Raw genomic sequence first — 14,454 nt, 5'->3', positions numbered from 1 at the left:
AATAAGGCTAGCAAAGAGATCCACGAAATACAGATGTAACTCTGTGAGATGAATTAACAGAACACTAAGCAGTTTCTCAGAAAGCTTCTTTCCAGATTTCATCTGAGATTATTTCCTTTTTCACCATAGACCTCTATGGGCTTCCAAATATCACTTTGCCAATTCCACAACAACTGTCTTAGCGAAAGGCTTCTTGAGGGGAAAGCTGTAACTCTGTGAGGTGATTTCACAGAACACAAAGAAGTTTCTCAGAAAGCTTCTTTCTCTTTGTTATCGGACGATATTTCCTTTGGCCCTATAGTATCCAAAGGGATCCGAAATATCTGTTCTCAGATTGCACAAAAATAAGGCTAGCAAAGAGATCCACGAAATACAGATGTAACTCTGTGAGATGAATTAACAGAGCACTAAGCAGTTTCTCAGACAGCTTCTTTCAAGATTTCATCTGAGGATATTTCCTTTTTCACCATAACCCTCTATGGGCTTCCAAATATCACTTTGCCAATTCCACAGGAACTGTCTTAGCGAAAGGCTTCTTGAGGGGAAAGCTGTAACTCTGTGAGATGATTTCACAGAACACAAGGAAGTTTCTCAGACAGCTTCTTTCTCTTTGTTATCAGAGGACATTTCCTTTGGCCCTATAGTCTCCAAAGGGATCCGAAATATCTGTTCTCAGATTCCACAGAAACAAGGCTAGCAAAGAGATCCACGAAATACAGATGTAACTCTGTGAGATGAATTAACAGAACACTAAGCAGTTTCTCAGAAAGCTTCTCTCCAGATTTCATCTGAGGATATTTCCTTTTTCCCCATAGCCCTCTATGGTTTTCGAAATATCACTTTACCAATTCCACAAGAACTGTCCAAGCGAAAGGCTTGTTGAGGGGAATGCTGTACCTCTGTGAGGTGATTTCACCGAACACAAAGAAGTTTCTCAGAAAGCTTCTTTCTCTTTGTTATCGGAGGATATTTACTTTGGCTCTATAGTCCCCAAAGGGATCAGAAATTTCTGTTCTCAGATTCCACAGAAATAAGGCTAGCAAAGACATCCACGAAATACAGATGTAACTCTGTGAGATGAATTAACAGAGCACTAAGCAGTTTCTCAGACAGCTTCTTTCAAGATTTCATCTGAGGATATTTCCTTTTTCACCATAACCCTCTATGGGCTTCCAAATACCACTTTGCCAATTCCACAAGAACTGTCTTAGCGAAAGGCTTCTTGAGAGGAAAGCTGTAACTCTGTGAGATGATTTCACAGAACACAAAGAAGTTTCTCAGAAAGCTTCTTTCTCTTTGTTATCGGAGGATATTTCCTTTGGCCCTATAGTCTCCAAAGGCATCCGAAATATCTGTTCTCATATCCCACCGAAGGAAGGCTAGCAAAGAGATCCACGAAATACAGATGTAACTCTTTGAGATGAATTAACAGAACATTAGGCAGTTTCTCAGAAAGCTTCTTTCCATATTTCATCTGAGGATATTTCCTTTTTTACCATAGCCCTCTAAGGGCTTCCAAATATCACTTTGCAAATTCCACAGGAACTGTCTTAGCGAAAGGCTTCTTGAGGGGAAAGCTGTAACTCTGTGAGGTGATTTCACAGAACACAAAGAAGTTTCTCAGAAAGCTTCTTTCTCTTTGTTATCGGAGGATATTTCCTTTGGTCCTATAGTCTCCAAAGGGATCCGAAATATCTGTTCTCAGATTCTATAGAAATAAGGCTAGCAAAGAGATCCACGAAATACAGATGTAACTCTGTGAGATAAATTTTTTTTTTAAATTTATTTATTATTATTATACTTTAAGTTGTAGGGTACATGTGCATAACGTCCAGGTTTGTTACATATGTATACTTGTGCCATGTTGCTGTGCTGCACCCATCAACTCGTCATTTACATCAGGTATAACTCCCAGTGCAATCCCTCCCCCCTCCCCCCTCCCCATGATAGGCCCCGGTGTGTGATGTTCCCCTTCCTGAGTCCGAGTGATCTCATTGTTCAGTTCCCACCTATGAGTGAGAACATGCGGTGTTTGGTTTTCTGTTCTTGTGATAGTTTGCTTAGAATGATGGATTCCAGCTGCATCCAAGTCCCTACAAAGGACTCAAACTCATCCTTTTTTATGGCTGCATAGTATTCCATGGTGTATATGTGCCACATTTTCTTAATCCAATCTGTCACTGATGGACATTTGGGTTGATTCCAAGTCTTTGCTATTGTGTATAGTGCTGCAATAAACATACGTGTGCATGTGTCTTTATAGCAGCATAATTTATAATCCTTTGGGTATATACCCAGTAATGGGATGGCTGGGTCATATGGTACATCTAGTTCTAGATCCTTGAGGAATCGCCATACTGTTTTCCATAATGGTTGAACTAGTTTACAATCCCACCAACAGTGTAAAAGTGTTCCTATTTCTCCACATCCTCTCCAGCACCTGTTGTTTCCTGACTTTTTAATGATTGCCATTCTAACTGGTGTGAGATGGTATCTCATGGTGGTTTTGATTTGCATTTCTCTGATGGCCAGTGATGATGAGCATTTTTTCATGTGTCTGTTGGCTGTATGAATGTCTTCTTTTGGGAAATGTCTGTTCATGTCCTTTGCCCACTTTTTGATGGGGTTGTTTGTTTTTTTCTTCTAAATTTGAGATAAAATAACAGAACACTCAGCAGTTTCTCAGAAAGCTTCTTTACAGATTTCATCTGAGGATATTTCCTTTTTCACCATAGCCCTCTATGGGCTTCCAAATATCACTTTGCCAATTCCACAAGACCTGTCTTAGCGAAAGGCTTCTTGACGGGAAAGCTGTAACTCTGTGAGATGATTTCACAGAACACAAAGAAGTTTCTCAGAAAGCTTCTTTCTCTTTGTTATCGGAGGATATTTCCTTTCGCCCTATAGTCTCCAAAGGGATCCGTAATATCTGTTCTCAGATTCCACAGAAATAAGGCTAGCAAAGAGATCCACGAAATACAGATGTAACTCTGTGAGTGGAAGTCACAGATCACAGAGCAGTTTCTCAGAAAGCTTCTTTCCAGATTTCATCTGAGGATATTTCCTTTTTCACCATAGCCCTCTATGGGCTTCATATATCACTTTGCCAATTCCACAAGAACTGTGTTAGCAAAAGGCTACTTGCGGGGAAAGTTGTAACTCTGTGATATGATTTCACAGAACACAAAGAAGTTTCTCAGAAAGCTTCTTTCTCTTTGTTATCGGAGGATATTTCCTTTGGCCCTATAGTCTTCAAAGGGATCCGAAATATCTGTTCTCAGATTCCACAGAAACAAGGCTAGCAAAGAGATCCACTAAATACAGATGTAACTCTGTGAGATGAATTAACAGAACACTAAGCAGTTTCTCAGAAAGCTTCTCTCCAGATTTCATCTGAGGATATTTCCTTTTTCACCATAGCCCTCTATGGGCTTCCAAATATCACTTTGCCAATTCCACAAGAACTGTCTTAGCGAAAGGCTTCTTGAGGGGAAATCTGTAACTCTGTGAGATGATTTCACAGAACACAAAGAAGTTTCTCAGAAAGCTTCTTTCTCTTTGTTATCGGAGGATATATCCTTTGGCCCTACAGTCTCCAAAGGGATCCGAAATATCTGTTCTCAGATTCCACAGAAATAAGGCTAGCAAAGAGATCCATGAAATGCAGATGTAACTCTGTGAGATGAATTAACAGAACACTAAGCAGTTTCTCACAAAGCTTCTTTCCAGATTTCATCTGAGGATACTTCCTTTTTCACCCTAGCCCTCTATGGGCTTCCAAATATCACTTTGCCAATTCCACAACAACTGTCTTAGCGAAAGGCTTTTTGAGGGGAAAGCTGTAACTCTGTGAGATGATTTCACAGAACACAAAGAAGTTTCCCAGAAAGATTCTTTCTCTTTGTTATCGGAGGATATTTCCTTTTGCCCTATAGTCTCCAAAGGGATCAGAAAATTCTGTTCTCAGATTCCACAGAAATAAGGCTAGCAAAGAGATCCACGAAATACAGATGTAACTCTGTGAGATGAATTAACAGAACACTAAGCAGTTTCTCAGAAAGCTTCTTTCCAGATTTCATCTGAGGATATTTCCTTTTTCACCATAGCCCTCTAAGGGCTTCCAAATATCACTTTGCCAATTCCACAAGACCTGTCTTAGCGAAAGGCTTCTTGAGGGGAAAGCTGTAACTCTGTGAGATGATTTCACCGAAAACAAAGTAGTTTCTCAGAAAGCTTCTTTCTCTTTGTTATCGGAGGATATTTCCTTTTGCCCTATAGTCTCCCAAGGGATCCGAAATATCTGATCTCAGATTCCACAGAAATAAGGCTAGCAAAGAGATCCACGAAATACAGATGTAACTCTGTGAGATGCATTAAAAGAACACTAAGCAGTTTCTCAGAAAGCTTCTTTCCAGATTTCATCTGAGGATATTTCCTTTTTCACCATAGCCATCTCTGGGCTTCCAAATATCACTTTGCCAATTCCACAAGAACTGTCTTAGCGAAAGGCTTCTTGAGGGGAAATCTGTAACTCTGTGAGATGATTTCACAAAACACAAAGAAGTTTCTCAGAAAGCTTCTTTCTCTTTGTTATCGGAGGATATTTCCTTTGGCCCTAAAGTCTCCAAAGGGTTCCGATATATCTGTTCTCAGATTCCACAGAAATAAGGCTAGCAAAGAGATCCACGAAATACAGATGTAACTCTGTGAGATGAATTAACAGAACACTAAGCAGTTTCTCAGAAAGCTTCTTTCCAGATTTCATCTGAGGATATTTCCTTTTTCACCATAGCCCTCTATGGGATTCATATATCACTTTGCCAATTCCACAAGAACTCTCTTCGCGAAAGGCTTCTTGAGCTGAAAGCTGTAACTCTGTGAGATGACTTCACAGAACACAAAGTAGTTTCTCAGAAAGCTACTTTTTCTTTGTTATCGGAGGATATTTCTTTTGGCCCTATAGTCTCCAAAGGGTTCCGAAATATCTGTTCCCAGATTCCACAAAAATAAGGCTAGCAAAGAGATCCACGAAATACAGATGTAACTCTGTGAGATGAATTAACAGAACACTAAGCAGTTTCAGAAAGCTTCTTTCCAGATTTCATCTGAGGATATTTCCTTTTTCACCATAGCCCTCTATGGGCTTCCAGATATCTCTTTGCCAATTCCACAGGAACTGTCTTAGCGAAAGGCTTCTGGAGGGGAAAGCTATAACTCTGTGAGATGATTTCACAGAACACAAAGAACTTTCCCAGAAAGCTTCTTTCTCTTTGTTATCGGAGGATATTTCCTTTGGCCCTATACTCTCCAAGGGGATCTGAAATATCTGTTCTCATTTTCCACAGAAATAAGGCTAGCAAAGAGACCCACGAAATACAGATGTAACTCTGTGAGATTAATTAACAGAACACTAAGCAGTTTCTCAGAAAGCTTCTTTCCAGATTTCATCTGAAGATATTTCCATTTCCACCATAGCCCTCTATGGGCTTCCAAATATCACTTTGCCAATTCCACAAGAACTGTCTTAGCGAAAGGCTTCTTGAGGGGAAAGCTGTACCTCTGTGAGATGATTTCACAGAACACAAAGAATTTTCCCAGAAAGCTTCTTTCTCTTTGTTATTGGAGGATAATCCCTTTGGCCCTATACTCTTCAAAGGGATACGAAATATCTGTTCTCAGATTCCACAGAAATAAGGCTAGGAAAGAGATCCACGAAATACAGATGTAACTCTGTGAGATGAATTAACAGAACACTAAGCAGTTTCTCTGAAAGCTTCTTTCCAGATTTCATCTGAGGATATTTCCTTTTTCACCATAGCCCTCTAGGGGCTTCCAAATATCACTTTGCCAATTCCACAGGAACTGTCTTAGCGAAAGGATTCTGGAGGGGAAAGCTGTAACTCTGTGAGATGATTTCACAGAACACAAAGAAGTTTCTCAGAAAGCTTCTTTCTCTTTGTTATCGGAGGATATTTCCTTTGGCCCTATATTCTCCAAAGGGAACCGAAATATCTGTTCTCAGATTCCACAGAAATAAGGCTAGCAAAGAGATCCACGAAATACAGATGTAACTCTGTGAGATGAATTATCAGAACACTAAGCAGTTTCTCAGAAAGCTTCTTTCCAGATTTCATCTGAGGATATTTCCTTTTTCACCATAGCCCTCTATGGGCTTCCAAATATCACTTTGCCAATTCCACAGGAACTGTCTTAGCGAAAGGCTTCTTGAGGGGAAAGCTGTAACTCTGAGAGATTATTTCACAGAAAACAAAGAAGTTTCTCAGAAAGCTTCTTTCTCTTTGTTATCGGAGAATATTTCGTTTGGCCCTATAGTCTCCGAAGGGATCCGAAATATCTGATCTCAGATTCCACAGAAATAAGGCTAGCAAAGAGATCCACGAAATAGAGATGTAACTCTGTGAGATGAATTAACGGAACACTAAGCAGTTTCTCAGAAAGCTTCTTTCCAGATTTCATTTGAGGATATTTCCTTTTTCACCATAGCTCTCTAGGGGCTTCCAAATATCACTTTGCCAATTCCACAAGAACTGTCTTAGCGAAAGGCTTCTTGAGGGGAAAGCTGTAACTCTGTGAGATGATTTCACAGAACACAAAGAAGTTTCTCAGAAAGCTTCTTTCTCTTTGTTATCGGAGGATATTTCCTTTGGCCCTATAGTCTCCAAAGGGATCTGAAATATCTTTTCTCAGATTCCACAGAAATTAGGCTAGCAAAGACATCCACGAAATGCAGATGTGACTCTGTGAGATGAATTAACAGAACACTAAGCAGTTTCTCAGAAAGCTTCTTTCCAGATTTCATCTGAGTATATTTCCTTTTTCACCATAGCCCTCTATGGGCTTCCAAATATCACTTTGCCAATTCCACAAGAACTGTCTTAGCGAAAGGCTTCTTCACGGGAAAGCTGTAACTCTGTTAGATGATTTCACAGAACACAGAGAACTTTCTCAGAAAGCTTCTTTCTCTTTGTTATTGGAGGATAATCCCTTTGGCCCTATACTCTTCAAAGGAATACGAAATATCTCTTCTCAGATTCCACAGAAATAAGGCTAGCAAAGAGATCCACGAAGTACAGATGTAACTCTGTGAGATGAATTAACAGAACACTGAGCAGTTTCTCAGAAAGCTTCTTTCCAGATTTCATCTGAGGATATTTCCTTTTTCACCATAGCCCTCTATGGGCTTCCGAATATCACTTTGCCAATTCCACAAGAACTGTCTTAGCGAAAGGCTTTCTGAGGGGAAAGCTGTAACTCTGTGAGATGATTTCACAGAACACAAAAAAGTTTCTCAGAAAGCTTCTTTCTCTGTTATCGAAGGATATTTCCTTTGGCCCTATAGTCTCCAATGGGATCCGAAATATCTGTTCTCAGATTCCACAGAAATAAGGCGAGGAAAGAGATCCACGAAATGCAGATGTAACTCTGTGAGATGAATTAACAGAACACTAAGCAGTTTCTCAGAAAGCTTCTTTCCAGATTTCATCTGAGGATATTTCCTTTTTCACCGTAGCCCTCTATGGGCTTCCAAATATCACTTTGCCAATTCCACAAGAACTGTCTTAGCGAAAGGATTCTTGAAGGGAAACCTGTAACTCTGTGAGGTGATTTCACAGAACAGAAAGAAGTTCCGCAGAAAGCTTCTTTCTCTTTGTTACGGAGGATATTTCCTTTGGCCCTATAGTCTTCAAAGGGATCAGAACTATCTGATCTCAGATTCCACAGAAATAAGGCTAGCAAATTGATCCACGAAATACATATGTAACTCTGTGAGATGAATTAACAGAACACTAAGCAGTTTCTCACAAAGCTTCTTTCCAGATTTCATCTGAGGATATTTCCCTTTTCACCATAGCCCTCTATGGGCTTCCAAATATCACTTTGCCAATTCCACAGGAACTGTCTTAGCGAACGGCTTCTTGAGGGGAAAGCTGTAACTCTGTGAGATGATTTCACGGAACACAAAGAAGTTTCTCAGAAAGCTTCTTTCTCTTTGTTATCGGAGGATATTTCCTTTGGCCCTATAGTCTCCAAAGGGATCCGAAATGACTGTTCTCAAATTCCACAGAAAAAAAGCTAGCAAAGAGATCCACGAAATACATATGTAACTCTGTGAGATGAATTAACAGAACACTAAGCAGTTTCTCAGAAAGCATCTTTCCATATTTCATTTGAGGATATTTCCTTTTTCACCATAGCCCTCTATGGGCTTCCAAATATCACTTTGCCAATTCCAGAGGAACCGTCTTAGCGAAAGGCTTCTTGAGGGGAAAGCTGTAACTCTGTGAGATGATTTCACAGAACACAAAGAAGTTTCTCACAAAGCTTCTTTCTCTTTGTTATCTTAGGATATTTCCTTAGGCCCTATAGTCTCCAGAGGGATCCGAAATATCTTTTCTCAGATTCCACAGAAATAAGGCTAGCAAAGAGATCCACGAAATACAGATGTAACTCTGTGAGATGAATTAACAGAACACTAAGCAGTTTCTCAGAAAGCTTCTTTCCAGATTTCATCTGAGGATAATTCCTTTTTCACCATAGCCCTCAAAGGGCTTCCAAATATCACTTTGCCAATTCCACAAGAATTGTCTTAGCGAAAGGCTTCTTGAGGTGAAAGCTGTAATTCTGTGAGATGATTTCACAGAACAAAAAGAAGTTTTTCAGAAAGGTTCTTTCTCTTTGTTATCGGAGGATATTTCCTTTGGCCCTATAGTCTCCAAAGGGATCTGAAATATCTGTTCTCACATTCCACAGAAATAAAACTAGCAAAGAGATCCACAAAATACAGATGTAACTCTGTGAGATGAATTAACAGAACACTAAGCAGTTTCTCAGAAAGCTTCTTTCCAGATTTCATCTGAGGATATTTCCTTTTTCACCATAGCCCTCTATGGGCTTCCAAATATAACTTTGCCAATTCCACAAGAACTGTATTAGCGAAAGGCTTCTTGAGGGGACAGCTGAAACTCTGTGAGATGATTTCACAGAACACAAAGAAGTTTCTCAGAAAGCTTCTTTCTCTTTGTTATCGGAGGATATTTCCTTTGGCCCTGTAGTCTCCAAAGGGTTCCGAAATATCTGGTTCTCAGATTCCACAGAAATAAGGCTAGCAAAGATATCCACGAAATACAGATGTAACTCTGGAGATGAATTAACAGAACACTAAGCAGTTTCTCAGAAAGCTTCTTTCCAGATTTCATCGGAGGATATTTCCTTTTTCAGCATAGCCCTCTATGGGCCTCCAAATATCACTTTGCCAACTCCACAAGAACTGTCTTTGTGACAGGCTTCTTGAGTGGAAAGCTGTAACTCTGTGAGATGATTTCACAGAACACAAAGAAGTTTCTCAGAAAGCTTCTTTCTCCTTGTTATCGGAGGATATTTCCTTTGGCCCTGTAGTCTCCAAAGGGAACCGAAATATCTGTTCTCAGATTCCACAGAAATAAGGCTAGCAAGGAGATCCACGAAATACAGATGTAACTCTGTGAGATGAATTAACAAAACACTAAGCAGTTTCTCAGAAAGCTTCTTTCCAGATTTCTTTTGAGGATATTTCCTTTTTCACCATAGCCCTCTATGGGCTTCCAAATATCACTTTGCCAATTCCACAGGAACTGTCTTAGCGAAAGGCTTCTTGAGGGGAAAGCTGTAACTCTGTGAGATGATTTCACAGAACACAAAGAAGTTTCTCAGAAAGCTTCTTTCTCTTTGTTATCGGAGGATATTTCCTTTGGCCCTATAGTCTCCAAAGGGATCCGAAATATCTGTTCTCAGATTCCACAGAAATAAGGATAGCAAAGAGATCGACAAATACAGATGTAACTCTGTGAGACGAATTAACAGAACACTAAGCAGTTTCTCAGAAAGCTTCTTTCCAGATTTCATCTGAGGATATTTCCTTTTTCACCACAGCCCTCTATGGGCTTCCAAATATCACTTTGCAAATTCCACAAGAACTGTCTTTGCGAAAGGCTTCTTGAGAGGAAAGCTGTAACTCTGTGAGATGATTTCAGAGAACACAAAGATGTTTCTCAGAAAGCTTCTTTCTCTTTGTTATCGGAGGATATTTCCTTTGGCCCTATAGTCTCCAAGGGGAACCGAAATATCTGTTCTCAGATTCCACAGTAATAAGGCTAGCAAAGAGATCCACGAAATACAGATGTAATTCTGTGAGATGAATAAACAGAACACTAGGCAGTTTCTCAGAAAGCTTCTTTCCATATTTCATCAGAGGATATTTCCTTTTTCACCATAGCCCTCTATGGGCTTCCAAATATCACTTTGCCAATTCCACAGGAACTGTCTTAGCGAACGGCTTCTTGAGGGGAAAGCTGTAACTCTGTGAGATGATTTCACGGAACACAAAGAAGTTTCTCAGAAAGCTTCTTTCTCTTTGTTATCGGAGGATATTTAATTTGGCCCTTTAGTCTCCAAAGGGATCCGAAATATCTGTTCTCAGATTCCACAGAAATAAGGCGAGCAAAGAGATCCACAAATACAGATGTAACTCTGTGAGATGAATTAACAGAACACTAAGCAGTTTCTCAGAAAGCTTCTTTCCAGATTTCATCAGAGGATATTTCCTTTTTCACCATAGACCTCTATGGGCTTCCAAATATCACTTTGCCAATTCCACAGGAACTGTCTTAGCGAACGGCTTTTTGAGGTGAAAGCTGTAACTCTGTGAGATGATTTCACGGAACACAAAGAAGTTTCTCAGAAAGCTTCTTTCTCTTTGTTATCGGAGGATATTTCCTTTGGCCCTATAGTCTCCAAAGAGATCCGAAATATCTGTTCTCAAATTCCACAGAAATAAAGCTAGCAAAGAGATCCACGAAGTACAGATGTAACTCTGTGAGATGAATTAACAGAACACTAAGCAGTTTCTCAGAAAGCTTCTTTCCATATATCGTTTGAGGATATTTCCTTTTTCACCATAGCCATCTATGGGCTTCCAAATATCACTTTGCCAATTCCACAAGAACTGTCTTAGCGAAAGGCTTCTTGAGGGGAAAGCTGTAACTCTGTGAGATGATTTCACAGAACACAAAGAAGTTTCTCAGAAAGCTTCTTTCTCTTTGTTATCGGAGGATAATTCCTTTGGCCCTATAGTCTCCAAAGGGATCTGAATTATCTGTTCTCAGATTCCACAGAAATAAAAGTGGCAAAGAGATCCACGAAAAACAGATGTAACTCTGTGAGATGAATTAACAGAACACTAAGCAGTTTCTCAGAAAGCTTCTTTCCATATTTCATTTGAGGATATTTCCTTTTTCACCCTAGCCCTCTATGGGCTTCCAAATATCACTTTGCCAATTCCATAAGAACTGTCTTAGCGAAAGGCTTCTTGAGGGGAAAGCTGTAACTCTGTGAGATGATTTCACAGAACACAAAGAAGTTTCTCAGAAAGCTTCTTTCTCTTTGTTATCGGAGGATATTTCCTTTGGCCCTATAGTCTCCAAGGGGAACCGAAATATCTCTTCTCAGATTCCACAGAAATAAGGCTAGCAAAGAGATCCACGAAATACACATGTAACTCTGTGAGATGAATTAACAGAACACTAAGCAGTTTCTCAGAAAGCTTCTTTTCAGATTTCATCTGAGGATATTTCCTTTTTCACCATAGCCCTCTATGGGCTTCCAAATATCACTTTGCCAATACCACAAGAAATGTCTTAGCGAAAGGCTTCTTGAGGGGAAAGCTGTAACTCTGTGAGATGATTTCACAGAACACAAAGAAGTTTCTCAGAAAGCTTCTTTCTCTTTGTTATCGGAGGATATTTCCTTTGGCCCTATAGTCTCCAAAGGGATCCGAAATATCTGTTCTCAGATTCCACAGAAATAAAGCTAGCAAAGAGATCCACGAAATACAGATGTAACTCTGTGAGATGAATTAACAGAACACAAGCAGTTTCTCAGAAAGCTTCTTTCCATATTTCATTTGAGGATATTTCCTTTTTCACCATAGCCCTCTATGGGCTTCCAAATATCACTTTGCCAATTCCACAAGAACTGTCTAGGCGAAAGGCTTCTTGAGGGGAAAGCTGTAACTCTGTGAGATGATTTCACAGAACACAAAGTAGTTTCTCAGAAAGCTTGTTTATCTTTGTTATCGGAGGATATTTCCTTTGGCCCTATAGTCTCCAAAGGGAACCGAAATATCTGTTCTCAGATTCCACAGAAATAAGGCTAGCAAAGAGATCCACGAAATACACATGTAACTCTGTGAGATGAATTAACAGAACACTAAGCAGTTTCTCAGAAAGCTTTTTTCCAGATTTCATCTGAGGATATTTCCTTTTTCACCGTAGCCTTCTATGGGCTTCCAAATATCACTTTGCCAATTCCACAAGAAGTGTCTTAGCGATAGGCTTCTTGAGGGGAAAGCTGTAACTCTGTGAGATGATTTCACAGGACACAAAGAAGTTTCTCAGAAAGCTTCTTTCTCTTTCTTATCAGAGGATATTTCCTTTGGCCCTATAGTCTCAAAAGGGTTCCGAAATATCTGTTCTCAGATTACACAGAAATAACGCTAGCAAAGAGATCCACGAAATACAGATGTAACTCTGTGAGATAAATTAACAGAACACTAAGCAGTTTCTCAGAAAGCTTCTTTCTAGATTTCATCTGAGGATATTTCCTTTTTCACCATAGCACTCTATGGGCTTCCAAATGTCACTTTGCCAATTCCACAAGTACTGTCTTTGCGAAAGGCTTCTTGAGTGGAAAGCTGTAACTCTGTGAGATGATTTCACAGAACACAAAGAAGTTTCTCAGAAAGCTTCTTTCTCTTTGTTATCGGAGGATATTTCCTTTGGCCCTATAGTCTCCAAGGGGAACCGAAATATCTGTTCTCAGACTCCACAGAAATAAGGCTAGCAAAGAGATCCACGAAATACAGATGTAACTCTGTGAGATGAATTAACAGAACACTAAGCAGTTTCTCAGAAAGCTTATTTCCAGATTTCATCTGAGGATATTTCCTTTTTCACCATAGCCCTCTATGGGCTTCCAAATATCACTTTTCCAATTCCACAAGAACTGTCTTAGCGAAAGGCTTCTTGAGGGGAAAGCTGTAACTCTATGAGATGATTTCACAGAACACAAAGAAGTTTCTCCGAAAGCTTCTTGCTCTTTGTTATCGGTGGATATTTCCTTTGGCCCTATAGTCTCCAAAGGGATCCGAAATATCTGTTCTCAGATTCCCCAGAAATAAAGCTAGCAAAGAGATCCACGAAATACAGATGTAACTCTGTGAGATGAATTAACAGAACACTAAGCAGTTTCTCAGAAAGCTTCTTTCCATATTTCATTTGAGGATTATTCCTTTTTCACCATAGCCCTCTAAGGGCTTCCAAATATCACTTTGCCAATTCCACAAGAACTGTCTTAGCGAAAGGCTTCTTGAGGGGAAAGCTGTAACTCTGTGAGATGATTTCACAGAACACAAAGAAGTTTCTCAGAAAACTTCTTTCTCTTTGTTATCGGAGGATATTTCCTTTGGCCCTATAGTCTCCAAAGGGAACCGAAATATCTGTTCTCAGATTCCACAGAAATAAGGCTAGCAAAGTGATCCAGGAAATACACATGTAACTCTGTGAGATGAATTAACAGAACACTAAGCAGTTTCTCAGAAAGCTTCTTTCTAGATTTCATCTGAGGATATTTCCTTTTTCACCATAGCCCTCTAAGGGCTTCCAAATATCACTTTGCCAATTCCACAAGAACTGTCTTAGCGAAAGGCTTCTTGAGGGGAAAGCTGTAACTCTGTGAGATGATTTCACAGAACACAAAGAAGTTTCTCAGAAACTTCTTTCTCTTTGTTATCGGAGGATATTTCCTTTGGCCCTATAGTCTCCAAAGGGAACCGAAATATCTGTTCTCAGATTCCACAGAAATAAGGCTAGCAAAGTGATCCACGAAATACACATGTAACTCTGTGAGATGAATTAACAGAACACTAAGCAGTTTCTCAGAAAGCTTCTTTCCAGATTTCATCTGAGGATATTTCCTTTTTCACCATAGCCTTCTATGGGCTTCCAAATATCACTTTGCCAATTCCACAAGAACTGTCTTTGCAAAAGGCTTCTTGAGTGGAAAGCTGTAACTCTGTGAGATGATTTCACAGAACACAAAGAAGTTTCTCAGAAAGCTTCTTTCTCTTTGTTATCGGAGGATATTTCCTTTGGCCCTATAGTCTCAAAAGGGTTCCGAAATATCTGTTCTCAGATTACACAGAAATAAGGCTAGCAAAGAGATCCAGGAAATACAGATGTAACTCTCTGAGATGAATTAACAGAACACTAAGCAGTTTCTCAGAAAGCTTCTTTCTAGATTTCATCTGAGGATATTTCCTTTTTCACCATAGCCCTCTAAGGGCTTCCAAATATCACTTTGCCAATTCCACAAGAACTGTCTTAGCGAAAGGCTTCTTTT

Source organism: Macaca mulatta, chromosome 4 (assembly GCF_049350105.2).
Source record: "Macaca mulatta isolate MMU2019108-1 chromosome 4, T2T-MMU8v2.0, whole genome shotgun sequence".
In the NCBI taxonomy this organism is placed as follows: Eukaryota; Metazoa; Chordata; class Mammalia; order Primates; family Cercopithecidae; genus Macaca; species Macaca mulatta.
The sequence above is the reverse complement of the archived record's forward strand: the minus strand, read 5'-3'. Positions refer to the sequence as shown.